Raw genomic sequence first — 14300 nt, 5'->3', positions numbered from 1 at the left:
CAGAATGTACTGCATTTTCCTTTCTCTGTGATGGAGAGAAGATTTGATTGACCTTTGATGCAAGACAACAAGTTCATCCTCAGATATGCGGCTAATTTGATGTATTATCCAGGATTACAAGCAACTCCAACTAAGGCCAAACAGTGACTGCAGTATTCACACAGGAATACAGTAACCTGGCATCTATGCTGACGAAGATAAAAGTGCTGCTGTTCTTTGTAAAGTGTCTGTGAAAGGGCTTTCTTTTTTTCCTCTCTGTTTTCTGCCGCCGGGTCCGTAGCTGTACCCACCCTTCCTTTGGTTTCCTTCCAGTGGATGGTCAGCGTAGAAGCTTCTGGCCTCTGTCTCTGGAGACCATGTACCTCAATAGAATAAAACTGATCCAGTTTTAAATGAGAGTTGTTCTTCAGCCTGCTGCTCCCTGGCATTTGTCCCTCTTTGGGGAAGACTCTTGGAGAGTGAATAGGTCTTCAGCCTTAAAAATTCATTTTAACAAAACAGAAAACTCCAGAGAGGCTCTTGGGTTCCCTTTAGTTTTCCTTTTAGGTAGCTTGTCTGGGTTTACCTGTCTGTCGTTCCTTTTACCAGATACTGAACTCCACGTGCCTTTTGTAGTGTGGCTTTTGCCTTTCCCAGAAACACACGCACACTGGCTGGTGGCCTTCGAGCCACGGGTGCTCCACCTAAGGTGGACGTTCTAGTCCTGATAGATGTGACGTTTTGCTAAACCACAAGCAGGAGTGCGACTGTAAGACAAAGCTGGCATCCTTTGCGTTTTACTAATTCAGAAAAAAAGACCTTGGCAGAGCTCTCTGTGGTACGTATCTCAGAGAGCTTGTTGCTTGGAATCAAGCAATGCGTTGCTCGTGAGACGCGCTTGCCTGTCGCAGCGTGCTTGCAGTTCCCCCACGTTTCCCTTGACTTCTATGTCGTTTAAGGAGTGAGTAATTTGCAGCCTGAGGCTGTATTTATTGATGCTGCTGCCCGTCCAGAGAGCGGAGTCTGCAAACCGGGGAAGTATTTAGGCAACAGTTTTAAATCCTTTTAACTTTGTATATTAGACACATCTATGAATATATGCAGACCTAGCTAATAAATAACCCAGGGAATTGTTGTTAAGAGGAAAGGACGTAATTAATTCTGTCATGTACTCTACTTTAAAGTTGGGCCCAGAGCAGTAATGCGTTATGCTGGAAAGGTAAACACTGTCATTATTCAACAACGGAACGCACACAAAGCTGACACTGTTTTCCTCCTTTTGATTTAATAATTTTTTTTTGCGATGGTTTGAACATCTTAGATGGTCTTTGTTTGGTACAGTGGAAGCCTGATGAAGCCCTACCCTTTCCGAAGGGTCATTCCTCCTTTATTTGAATTGAGTTTTGTATTAATGCTGCTCTGCTGACACATAACGTGTGCTGTTCGAGAAAGCTCTTACTGTGTTTGCTGTGGTTGAGGTGCTTGGCTGTGATTCCTGCAATATAGTTCGGAGGGAGCGTATTTCTGTTTCATCAGGTGATTCCTTTTCAACTCCCCACATCAGCATTGACCCAGGTCAAATGCATGTGCCACATAAAAGAGGGGAAAAACCCCTCGTTTTTGTGGAGATGCTATTAAAAAGCTGATATGAGTTTCTGTTAACTTACACCTCTTTTTTTCTTCCCCCTATACTAGAGCACAGAGAAAAGGTGTGTCTGTAGCAAATACAATTTTACATGGTTCTTCAAGCTTAACATTTTTTTCCAGTTGTTTTGGTTTTGGTTTTTTGGTTTTTACATATATGTATTTTAGTGGGGAAAGACACGTGGGGGAATCCTTGATTTGCATCTTAAAATATTTAAAGCTGCTGTGAGAATGAAAATATCTTTGCTAAAAGGTATAGTTGTCATAGTAAAAAGTTATATAAAGCAAGACAATTAACTTTTCGGTTTGTGATAACTGATAATAAGAAAAAATGCTAAAGGGATTACAATTTGAAGCACCCTTCTTATTATTACCCGTAGCACAGCCCCTCCCCACTCCTTCACTCTTCTCATCTTAGCAAACTTCTTGATGTTTAGTTAAACACTCACACACAGAAAAACAAGCAAAGACTTTATATACCTATTCCATTCTTGTCCATGCTCCGGACAACCTGGCTTGAATATGAGAAGATCACTTGAGTTTGCATAAAGGAAGATGTGCATATCTAGAGGGGGCTGGTGTTGTGCAACTCCTCAGTGCCTCTTCCTATGGAGTTTTCTTCCAAGTTTTGCAGATCTGGCTCTTTCAGAAGAAGTCTTGGGCAAAAACCACTCGTAGAGACACAGTGGAATAGCTGATGCAGCTCAGCAACCGTCTCCTAAAATAGGTAGTGGAAGGATGCCTATTTCTCTTAGCAGTATTTTCTTTGGAAGATGAGCATCTCCTCAGCACGTCCTTGGCTCTCTGTGTCTCCCTAGCAAAGTATGGCACTGAATACTTCTTCCATGGTTCCCAGCTCAGTCAGTTTAAAAGCTCCTGGTTAAAAGCATCATGGTAAACTATATTCCTCTGCTCCTTCAGGGTCTGCTGGTTCCGATTGCAGAAAGCTTGCAACACCCAGGAATTCAGGGAGGAAGGGAGTCCTCCTTTGGTATAGATCCAAAAGAAGTTGTGTATTGTCAACTTGCACAAGCTCTTTCTTCAAAGTATGAAATATTTTACTTTTTAGGGGAGGGATCTGATAGAAAATTGTTAGCCCTTGGTGGGTGGCACAAAGCACGTTGACTGGAGGGGCTATTGTTCTGTAGTTAATGTACTGCTTATTTTGCAGCCAGTGAGCTTTTTTTATTTTGCTGAGGCAGATGGAGGGATTCCCAGTTCCACAAGCATAACCCTGGGAGAGATTAGTTTGCTTTAGGTTTCACCACTTGGATGATGAGGTTAGCCTGAGACAGAGATGCATCCCTGTATATGGAAATGGTCTTGGCCCAGATCTTGTCTCGAGATGTAAAGCCTGAGAAAGGACCAAGAGGTCAACTTCAGCTTCTTAAGGAATGCAATCTGTGCTTATTCTGTGGCATGTGTAGACTGCTGGCTTTTTTTATTTCAAAAAGGGTAAAAAAATCAGTTACAAGCTCGTGTGTTATTTTTAAAAAATGCTTTAATTAGAGCTACAATTAGCTCTAAAGTACAGCCTACTTTACAGCTACATAAATATTTCTCAGTGGTACTGAAGCACTGATGATAAGGAATCCTTAGAGATTTTTTTCATAGCTACAAAGCAAAGAATGTTTCTCCAGTATCTGGCTCTTAGCACCTTTCCTCTACTTTACCTGTTTCCCTGCTGTCCAGCTCAGCAACATCCTCAATCTGCTGACACCAGGACATTATTTTTTTTTTTTTTTTTTTTTTGCAATTCAATAGCAATCTTAAGTAATTACTGCGCAGTTCTCATAATACTTGTTACAGAAGTGAGCTCTTCTGCTCATGTCAGTTAAAGGTCTGACATTTTTGATGGTGTCTAGAAAACTAAAGCTCTGAAACAAGCTAAAATGAACAGAAGCTTGTTTCCTCTTCGCTCACGTGGGCATTTGTTCACTTCTCCATCTGCTTTGACTTTGAAGATTGCTGAGGTTCTTCCTCTGTCTGACCCACTTGGCATAAGCTAGAGAAGATTATCTTTCTTCATTAGCCAAGTTGATCGGGCTTCAGCTTATTCATGAATAATCCTTGGAGTTTTGAGTGCTGCTTTTCTCTTTCTTTCCCTTTCAAAAGTGTCTTGCTGACAATTTGCGTACAAATTGGGGAAATGCTTTTCCAGTCTATAGATAGAGGCAAGAGTTGGTGCAATCCCTAGGCGAGAGGGCATGTAGAGTGTGCTGAGGAGATTTCACTAAATATCCATGATTTTAAGTATTTATCTCATGCAACTTTTATTTGTGGTCCTAGCATTCCTCCGTAGAGGAATGCTTTACTCTGCTAGTTCTTGTACAAGCGCAGTTCCAGAGTACAAAATCAGTATGAGACAAAATACAGGACCTGATACAAAGAAACATCTTTACAGAAACATGTAATTGTTTTAATGTACTCAAAGGAGGAGGGGAGGGTGATGCTCTGTCTTTGCTTTCACACTTGAGTACCCATACCAGTGACTGGTTTGCATATGTGAGTGGTTATTTTAAGGTAGCATTAAAACTCACTTTCAGCTTTACTGAACATAGTTTTCTTTTATTCTGTGATGGAAAGTTGTTGTGTTACTGTGGTTGGGCTGTTGGGTTACAATTGTGGTATTTGTGCCACTCTGACTACTTGGGGTCTCTGCATGCTGGAGGTGACCTCTCCTGTTCCCATACAGGTGTGTGCTGTGTCCCAAGAGGTTTTGTTCAGTAGCTATCCACACTAGAAACAAATACAAGGTTTTATACAATAGACGGTTAATTCTTCTAATCTGCCTTGGTCTTAAAATTAGTTTTAAGATGATATGAAACACAAAAATCCCGAAATCTTCCTCTGAATTTTTGTACATCCCAGTCAGACGAGTCTGACAGACCAACGTTCATTTAAGTGCTGGGCACTCTGCAGTTACTGAACCTTTGACTTCTGTGTGTTTGTAGATACAAATGAATAATAAGAATAACAGAATAAAAGCTTTGGCCTTTCCTTAATAAGGGAGTGATGGGACAGCCAACACAAATAATGTATGAAAGTCTTGAAGTCATAGTCTTGCTGTCCTTAAACTCTTATTTCACCATTGTTTATTGCCCAGAGTGAGCTCAAGCGGCTGTTTTAGTTCTTTGCTTTTGCCCTGAATGAACAAGGCATGACTTCACATCTGCTTTTTCCTAGTAGCTTCGCATTAACGAGGAATGTATGTATGTATGGGTTTTGGCTTGTTTTCTCCTTCCTTAATTCTCCCATGTCGTCTTGCCATTTTACTGCTACCAAAGGACGAGGTAGTTTTTAGTTTTGGTTTTTTTGGGTTTTTTTGGGGCCTGGTGTGACATTTTTGATGGACTCAGAGGTTCTGCAGACCAGCTTCTCTTGACTTGAACTTTCAGACCTTGTGATCTGCACGTGATCCTTCTGGCCTCTTGGTAGCAGGAGATATAATAGGAGACCTTTATGGAAAGATAGGCTGTACTTTTGTCCTGCTTTGAACATATGGGATTCTAAGTATTTCCTATTAGATGTACTAGTAGTCTAAACAAACTGTTTTGTTTAGTATAAGCTCTTTATCCTGATAGGGATTGGAGACATCTTATGAAGCAATGACTATAAATTTAAAACTAATATTTGTCATTATTTAAATAAACATAAATCAAGATGGTGTACAAAGAACACAGAAGTTCCCAGCCCAGGGACCTGAAAGACAGACATACTTAATGTACGCTGTGTGCTTTTTGTCCATTTCCTGTTAAATTTTAGGACATTGCACACCTACTTAATACCTTTTAAAATGTGTATCAATGATAGAATGGAGATACGTTGCAATGGACGCAGATTTTTAAAGTTACAGAATACAGCTAGGAGGCATGTAGAATGAATAGATGTTAAGGATGGCAGATATTTTGCAGGTCTTCTGGTGCGGCATCTTTGCTACCCTAGTTGGCTTGATACAGAGGACTCCAAATCAAAGCCTTTAAACTGGAAAGGATAAAGTACTGGGTGGCGTGTTGTAAAAAGTCGTGTAGAGTGTGAGAGTAGGTGAGTAATTCCAAAAACATAATGCTGGAGAGAAGCTTCCATGCCAGGCTATTAAATTTCATTACTGCGTTAATTAGAAAGGAAGAAGCACCTTAGTTTTTATGAAGGTTTGGAACTCACATCTATCACATTAGATGCAACAACAAAACGATGAAGCACTTGTCTGGATGCCAGCAGCCTTGTACTTCCAAACTAATCGTATTTTTATGAATCGGTGTTACATTTTTGAAAAAATAAAGCTTAGAACTTGGAAGAAGCAGATGCTGATGAACATGGGGAGGAGTGGGGAAGAGAATATAGTGTTCTTTGTAATGAGGTGGCCTCTGGCTCTGTAATTTTGTTTACCAAGTAGGTATCATTTTTCATATATAAAATGTAAAAATTTTGCATTCGAGGAAATTAATTTTAGGGGGTGGAGGAGTTTGTAGTGCTTTCAAGGCCTGAGTTCAGCTCATAATCCAAGAGTGAATTCAGTATCTTAGACTGAGGGTGCATGAGCTTTTAGTTCATCAGGCTTTTCAAAAAATTACAAATTTGCAGATGTGTGAGAGACTTGCAGGGAAGCCCTTACCTCTAAGTGGTGGGTAAAATTTAAAACTCATATGGGTATGGCTCTGATCAACATCTGTTTCAGTGTTCCCATAAAAAGCTTATGACTTGGCAAGGTTTCAAGGACTGAAAAAAAAAAAAAAAAAAAAGTTCTGTATACAACATGTTTTATTAATGTTGAAGGAGTAACATTTGCTGTATTTCAGTGTCTGCCACTGCATAGAATAAGTTCTGTTTGGCTCTTGCAGGCTTTGGCTTTTCCCCTGAATAAAACATGGTGTGACTTCACATCTGCTTTTTCCTAGTAGCCTTGTATTAATCAGAAGTATACATATTTCCAAGTTTTGGCTAGGTTTCCTCCTTTTCCTTAATTCCCCTGCGTTGCACAGTAAATTAATGATTTTTGACCCTCAGCTGGCACTCTAAAGTGTATTCACATAAACCTTTATGTTAAGCATCACATCCCACTTGCTTGCTGTGGTGACTTTTTGCCTCCTTTTAAGCTATATGTAAAGGTGAATTTGAAATTAGGCAGCTGACAAAGAAGTAGGCTTAAAAAAATAAAATATATATATTTTTTTCATGGAAATCAGTGTTCTAAAACATGAATTTTAAGATGAAACTGCTGAAGATAATTCGTGCAGCCAAAATGCTAGGGAAGGCAGATAAGACAAACTCAAGCACAGAATCACAATTTGCAGCCACACACTGGTGTTACTTTGGTAAGGTTACTTCTGCGCTGGGCTTGGCTGGCGACCAAGGTCTGGCTTAGGGACACGGCTGGAGTGGGATCACTTGCGGTGCGCAAGGCATCGGGTCACGCACTGAAACAGGAGTCTGAATTCAAATACTGAACAACCCCTTTTAGCAAGTGCTGTGCAGCCTGGCTGGAGGACACAGCCTGGGTTCTTTGAGGCAGGAGAAGTGTGGGTATGCAAATTCTTAAAAGCAGTTTTTGCACCCTGAATTATTATGCTGTTAAATATTGAGATGGCGATATCTCCGTCTTACGTTTCTGATTTGCAGGTACTATTTCTTAATTAATATTTGTGAAGCATTTGGAGCACTTTAAAAGTGCTGTAGGATTGTAAAATATTATTGCATTTGCATGTGCATGCTCTTAAATGTGGAGATTTCCAGCTCCTGCTGTGCAAGTGCTTGGCTGAGTCACGCAGGTTCACCCTGACCCGGTTCTCTCCTTGTTTGCTCACTCCTCCCATTTGACCCAAGCCGTCAATTCTTTCCTCATTCTTCTTTCTGCCGTGGGTTTGTCAGTCTGTCCCTCGAGGATCAAGCATTTCTGTTCCCTCTTTCTCTGCAAGTGTTTAAGGTCAAGGCGGATGGGGCTTTGAGCAACTCGATCTAGTGATAGGTATCTCTGGCCATGGCAGGGGAGGTTGGACTAGGTGGTTTTCAAAGATCCTTTCCAACCCAAACCATTCTGTGATTCTATGATCTCATCCATAGAAGTCTATTTGAAGCCAATAGAGGTTCTTATCTCTCCTTGCCCTGTTCCGGGGTGCCCATGGACATCTTGACACTCTTCCCCACACGCATGAGGTTGGGCATTGGTTCCTGGCAGCAAACAAAGCATTTCTTCCTCCAGTTCCTTCCTTGTCTCTCCCACAGGCCCTGCACAGAGGTCTGGCAGTTGCCCTTTAGGGAAACCATTTGGACTTTTAATTTGCTTCCCTGGGGAGGAGCTGGGTTAGCCTTAGCTGCTTTTCTCCCCATGGTGGGCACGGAGATCCTTGCAGCTAGAGAAGAGTTATTTGAAGAGCAGCAGCCGAACCTGGGCTGAGGTTGGGGATGGATGTGTGGGCATGAAGGCTACAAGCCAAAAGTGTTTTGGTGCTGCCTGTGGCAGGGATGCAGTGAGAAGGTGCTTTTTCAGGAGAGATTGGTGGAAGGTTCATCTGGAATCGATATGGCTATTGCGGCCAGATGTGGTGCTTCCTCTGCAGAAGTGGCATCTGCTGCCTTTGTGAGGCACTCACACTGTCTCTATCTGACCTATAAATATTTTGGAACTTTTTTGGTATTTATCAGTAGTAGACAGCTGAAAACCAACCATGCGAGCATGATTTCATTAGTTATTTGAAGAAATTCCCACTTCCCAGATCAGAGTAGTCTGGACTTCTAAAGAGGCTTAATATATTATCTACAGATGAAAACAAAAGTTTTGCACTGGACTGTCTTAACAAGAGATGCAGAAATACCACCTGCTTCATCAAAAGCCGAAATCCCTTTGTTTGTAACCAGACCGAAGCTCCCTGGGACTTGCTGATGTTACCTGCGGTGCTGGCACCAGCACTTACGGCTGGCGTCCGCTGAGAGAAGAAAAGTTCATGTAACTTGGTCTGCTTCCCCTCGCTGAGCCAAAGCTTTAATTCAAGCGTGGATAAAGCAAGGAATTTGATCAGGCTCCTAACATCGGTCACACTTTGAACGAAGTGAAATGGAGTAGAGCCGGCTTACAGAACACAGGGTTTTTCTTGTGGAGTTTGAAGCGTTTTGCAGGTCCCTGAAAATAGCACGAATAGTCCCCATCTACTTGCTGTGTACTCTGGTTCAGCTCCTTGCAATTACCCTTGTACGATGAGCTTACTGCATGGATGATACAGAATAATTTGTTGCTGGTGGTTTTTGTGTGGTCCTCTCAGACAATTCCTTCAGCATCTCTTAATCTTGGATATTTATGGTTTGAGATAAGGTATGTGTTGAATTGCACTTAATCCTAAATCAGGTCTATACTCAGTCTAGCAAAGGAGGAAAAATTCTGTTATGCTGGAACCCTTCTCAGGGGTTATGTGGGTTTTCTTAAAATAAAAATGAGGGGAAGGGAAAGGAGAATAGATGGTTAAGTGGTTTCAGTCACTATTAATGTTTGCCTACTGCAGCATTAACTTGTATTTCACATTCTTCCCAGGCGTGGGAGAGGAAGGAAAGGAAGGAGGAAGTTGGTTGTACAGTTTTAGTTAAACTGGGTTAGGTCTTGTTAAACTGGTGTGTGTGACAAAGTTAAGTGGTTTTTTTTATGCTTAGTTGTATCCAGCAGCCCTAGGAGTCTTGGAGTTGCGGTCTCCTGGGTTTGAATTGCTCTTGTCTTCATGGGGTAAGATTGAGCTGAATGTGCAGCAGGACCTGGAGAGTTGACCTTTTTTGCTAATTTGTGCTGAGAGGTGTCATGAACGTTGTCAGCACATAAAATTTTGTTCTGGATGCCTTTAGCACTTGTTGCTGTGTTCCTTCCCATCTTCTTTCCAGCCAGTCCTTACTACCTTTACTCTTTCTTACTTCTTTCTTTTTTTTTTTTCTTTTTTTTCTTTTTTTTTTTTTTTCCCAGCAGTTTGTTTAGCAAGGAATGGCATTCTGCGAACAAATCAAACCTCGGGTAATCTGAAAAATTCAGGGCTGACCCTGCTGTGAGTGGAGTTTTAGGTGGGGAGATGATTTCCACAAGGAAGTCATCCCATGGTCTGCTGTGCCCCAGCCCGTGAGTTGTGTGCCCACCATTCACCTCCACTGGTTGGATTTGAACTTTTGCTGTTTATGCCTGTTTAAGAAGTTAATCTTTCTAAAACGTCCTGAGCTGCTTGGCATGGTGTGGTTGCCTCAGCTACGGGAGTGTAATGCTGGGGGAAACAGGGATAAACATTTGCTGCCCTTTATTTGCATGGGGAATTACAAGAACCTGGGATACATTTAGTGACTTGGAACAATTTTTATTTGAATGCTGGCTTGGTCATAACCTCCATGCATTTACATAATGAAACAAAACATTCAAGCCATTGCAATGCAATAAGAAAAATCTGTTAAGATTGCAGTCCATTTATTTATATTAGCTGACCTTGGGCTGACAAACAGACCAATTTTGCTTAATCTGTTTCTTTAACTAACCATCATATACTTGAAGGAATAAGTTATTGGTATTTAATCAAAGCATCCATGAAGCCTACCTGTTCCTCTATGTACTGCACAGGTTGAAAAGCTTTGCCAATGCATAGGCTGATGTTTTAAATTAAATGCAGAAAAGCAAAGAATAAAGAGATTAATGTAACAACTATAGAGCTTGTTTGTTGGTGTTCTTGTGACTTGATTGCACTATAGTTTCTCATGAATGTAAGTTCGTATTACTCCATGGGATAATTGAAGTGCCACTGACTTGGGAGCTCTGGAGTGGCATTTATCAATCTGGCCTCCTAAGACAAAGCTGCCTTGTGCTGTAACCTGTCCCTCCTCACTGAAATCACAGATGTATTTGGCCTTCCACACCACTGGTGTATTTATAGAGCTGAACTGGACTTCTGTGGAAGGGAGGAGGAGCCTGGTGATTGCAGGGTCTCCCTCCCTCACAGAGGCACTGTTGTGCTTTGCACCTCCTGCCTCTTGCTCTCTCTCCAGCATCTTCCTGAGCCCTGGGGAAAGGGATGAACAAAAGGTGTTCAGCATCTCAAGGCTGGAGATTGCGTTGGGAGGTTGCTGGTGTCATTCAATGACTTTTCTGTGTTAATGTGCAGTGTTGGGGCTATTTGAGCAACTTTAAAAATCAGGTGCTTATAGAGAGGATATGGAAGATATGTGCAAATGTGACCCCTTGTGCATTGTCCCTTTTTTATATGATAATTTATGTCAGGTGAGAAGTCCTCTTGCAGACAGATAGATGTGCCTTAAAAGGCACAAATAGTGATGCAGAATGATGTTTGCTGACATGGATAATACTGGGAAAGTTTATGTTCTTTCCCGACTGCTGTTGGCTTTTATGCTTAGCTTCTGTGCTGCTGTGACCTTCTAAGATGTGTGCTCTATATGTTACCGAAAACATAGAGCAAATAAACTTGTCCAGGCAAGAACACGGCCTTGATGCACAATTGCTACCTAGAGCCCCAGGCCTGAAGGAAATATTAGTGTTGGAGATGGTGGCAAGGAGTACTCTTCCAGGTCTCTCTCTATATTTAGTCCTTTTAAGGTTTTAGCTATGCTCTTGGACTACAATTTTTTTAATTGCAAGGGACGTAAATCTTGTTGTTACATTACAAGAGAATGCAAAAAAAAAAAAAAAAACCACCACCTTCTTTCAATTCACAGTACATTCCTCATGAAAAAGAAAAAGGTGTCTGAAAGTGATGCTGAAAAGCATATACCTTTTGAAGCTGTGTGGAGATGAATATTCAACCTATGAGCCAGGAGCAAACTGTGGCAGGGATTATGTAAGAGCTTTGTGTGAGCGGAATTTGATTCACTCATGGTTTATGTAATATAAAAGAGAAGACCCCTCTTTCCTTGGCTTACAGGAGTAGTCTCACTAAAGTCAGAGCTACTATTCACATGAAGGAGGATTTGCAGATTGGAGTCTAATTTAGATGTATTTATTTGTGTAAGAGTGGCTCGATAGTACAGATAATGCACGATTTATTATGTCTGTTAAGCTTTCAGATTTCCATCCAGTTTAGGAAGAATTCGCTGGACTTTATCACTCTGGAAAATGAGCCTGTCATTTCCTGAAGAGTAATAAAGAGCGTTGGCAAAGATTGTGATGTCTTTCAAGACCCAGCAGTGTTTCTGTGTAGTGTTTGTGAGCTGCCTGGCACAGAGTGCCCAAAAGGTTTAGATACCTTGGTGTTATAATAGCTAACCAACCAAAGCACGGCTGGTTGAGCATTGCCAGCAGTTCTTGACTTTGTCCGTGACTTAGAATGCACAGGAGGAACAAAGTCCCATTATACAAACGTGGGAGGATGGTGGAATCTAAATGAACTGCTGGGAGTTGCTTTTTCATGGAGGAATTGGATGTTTCTGCTCCTGAAAGAGACCTGCCGTTGGACCTGTCATACCCAAGGATCCAACATCAGCCTTCATACCTTTCCCTTGCAGTACTTTTAGGAGAGTGATAAGTTGGAGGTGGGGAAACTCTTCACATGAAGCAAAAGTGAGCATCTCTCACCAGACGTTGAACAAAGTTGGGTCCTCAAACCTACAAAAAGTTACAAGATGGCAACTTAATGAACCCTACACTTTTTCAAGGTAGGCTTAAGCTGCTTGTGATTGTGCCTGTTCTGGGATATACCTGTATTTCTCTGCTATGTTTGAACATACTCTTTGAATTTAAAGAAAACATGTTGAGCACCTTTCTCAATCCTATTACATGTTTGAACGTCACCAACCCAGATGCTCATCCTTTCCATTTAGCTGTGGTGCATCTGGTGACATTTGTTTGAGAAAGTTTCCTCTTGTTGCTCATGTTCCTCTCCTTGCCCCGTGAAGGCACAGGATTATATTTAGCGTTCTTTCCTCTTGCTGCTCCAATTCAGAAAGGGCTGGAAATTTCTCCATCAAAAATTGGTAAGGATTTTCTGGCTGCCTTAGGGTACTTTCCTTCCAGTCCTCGCCTCTGCCTTCCATTGCCTTGTAACAGCAACGTTTCCCCAGGAACATGGTGTACCTGAGATGTAGGACACATGCTTGCTGTGGTAGTTAATCATTGTGGATGCTGATGTGGAGTAAGTCTGTGTGGCCAACAACAAAGGTAGTTTTTAATAGGGGTGAAGCTGGGTGTGAGAGCTAGTTTGCTGGTGGGACCATTTCAAATGGGAAGAAACACGAGCTGCTGGCTTTCCAGCTTTATATTTGGGGACATAAAGGACATAAAGGATCTCTTTTGCAAGGTGGGTTAGATATTAATGAATGCAGCAGTTGGACCAAGCAGAGCAAGTGCTCTTTTGGTAGGTGCATGGCCAGCATTGTGTGATGCTTCCTCTGTACACCTTTAGCGTTGATTCTTCTCATGTTCCATCCACCCAGTACAAAACATCTTCTGAGGATGGAAACAAAGGTGGACTCATGCTGTTTATCCTCATGGAAGGGTAATTCTCGGTGCCTTGTTTTTCCCCTTCTGCTGCTCTCCTCCAGGCCCCCACTGAGCTGGCTGGGTGCTGGGGTGCTGCTCACAGGCAGACAACATGATGTAGTGTGGGAACAGCTTTTTCCTGACACTGTCCCTCAGCTGCTGATAAGAAGGAGTCCTGAGACATTCTTCTGCAGACCACAGTCCAGATCGCTCTCACGCTCCGTTCTGTCTCGTGTTTATCATACCCACTCCAAGCGGTATAGGAAGGGGGTGTGTTTGGATTGCTTTCCTCTAAAAAAAAAAAAAAAAGGTTGAAAGATTTGATCAGTCCCGAGAGGTAAGAGTAACAAACGTGGTAAAATGTCATATTTTTAATCAGGGAAATTTGACACATCCGAAATGTAAATTGTTGCATTGTAAACCTCATTTGCAGTGCAACGGGCAGATGAGGGATGTTTTACATTGCAGGACGACATTGCAGGAGAGCTCAGTGTTGGGCGTCTAGGATGAGGGTATCCTGGTCTTATAGTCAGAAATTCTACAAAAAGAACCAAAACCACCAAAACAACAAAAAAATGCATTACGCTGAGTCTTCTAGAAACGCGTAGCTCGGAGGCATGTCTCAGCACATATTATGTTTTGTGGCTCAGATGCTCTGTGGTCAGTCTTTCCATTCTATGTAAAGTGGCCTTGGGCAGATGGAGCCTGAGTTACCTGACTGAAGGGACTCTTCCCTTCTCATAACTTCAAAATGTTTTCTGTTTTCATCATTTTTGTGCATTGGGACTATCCAGTAAAGACACACATGCTTACAATAAAAAGAAGACTGAATCTGCATTCTTTTCTGTTGCTTTTATGTGGGCCTTTTGGCTCATGATTCACAGGCTCTTGTAGAGGCTCCCCAGCCAAAAATGCAGCTGCATTTTTCCTGTGTCACATGCTGCCTTGCCAGGTCCAGTAATAGCAACTATTGGACAAGAGAGAAGAGAATAATACAACCTGCCTTACCACAAGTGTGTATGGAATCATACGCGTGGGAAGTTAAAGATGACTTTCATAGCAAGCAAATATTTTTACAAACTTCCTCCGTCTCGTCATCCCTATGTGTATGCTGCTTGTTAACACCTCGGATGCTTGTGGAAATAGTACTACTAATAAAGGATGTCTCGATGGTTTTGTGATCGAAGATCTGTTACCAGTGACTGAATCGTGAGATGTTCCTGGAAGAATAAGATCC

This window comes from Caloenas nicobarica, chromosome 10 (genome assembly GCF_036013445.1).
Source record: "Caloenas nicobarica isolate bCalNic1 chromosome 10, bCalNic1.hap1, whole genome shotgun sequence".
Lineage (NCBI taxonomy): Eukaryota > Metazoa > Chordata > Aves > Columbiformes > Columbidae > Caloenas > Caloenas nicobarica.
Note: the sequence above shows the minus strand (reverse complement) of the source record.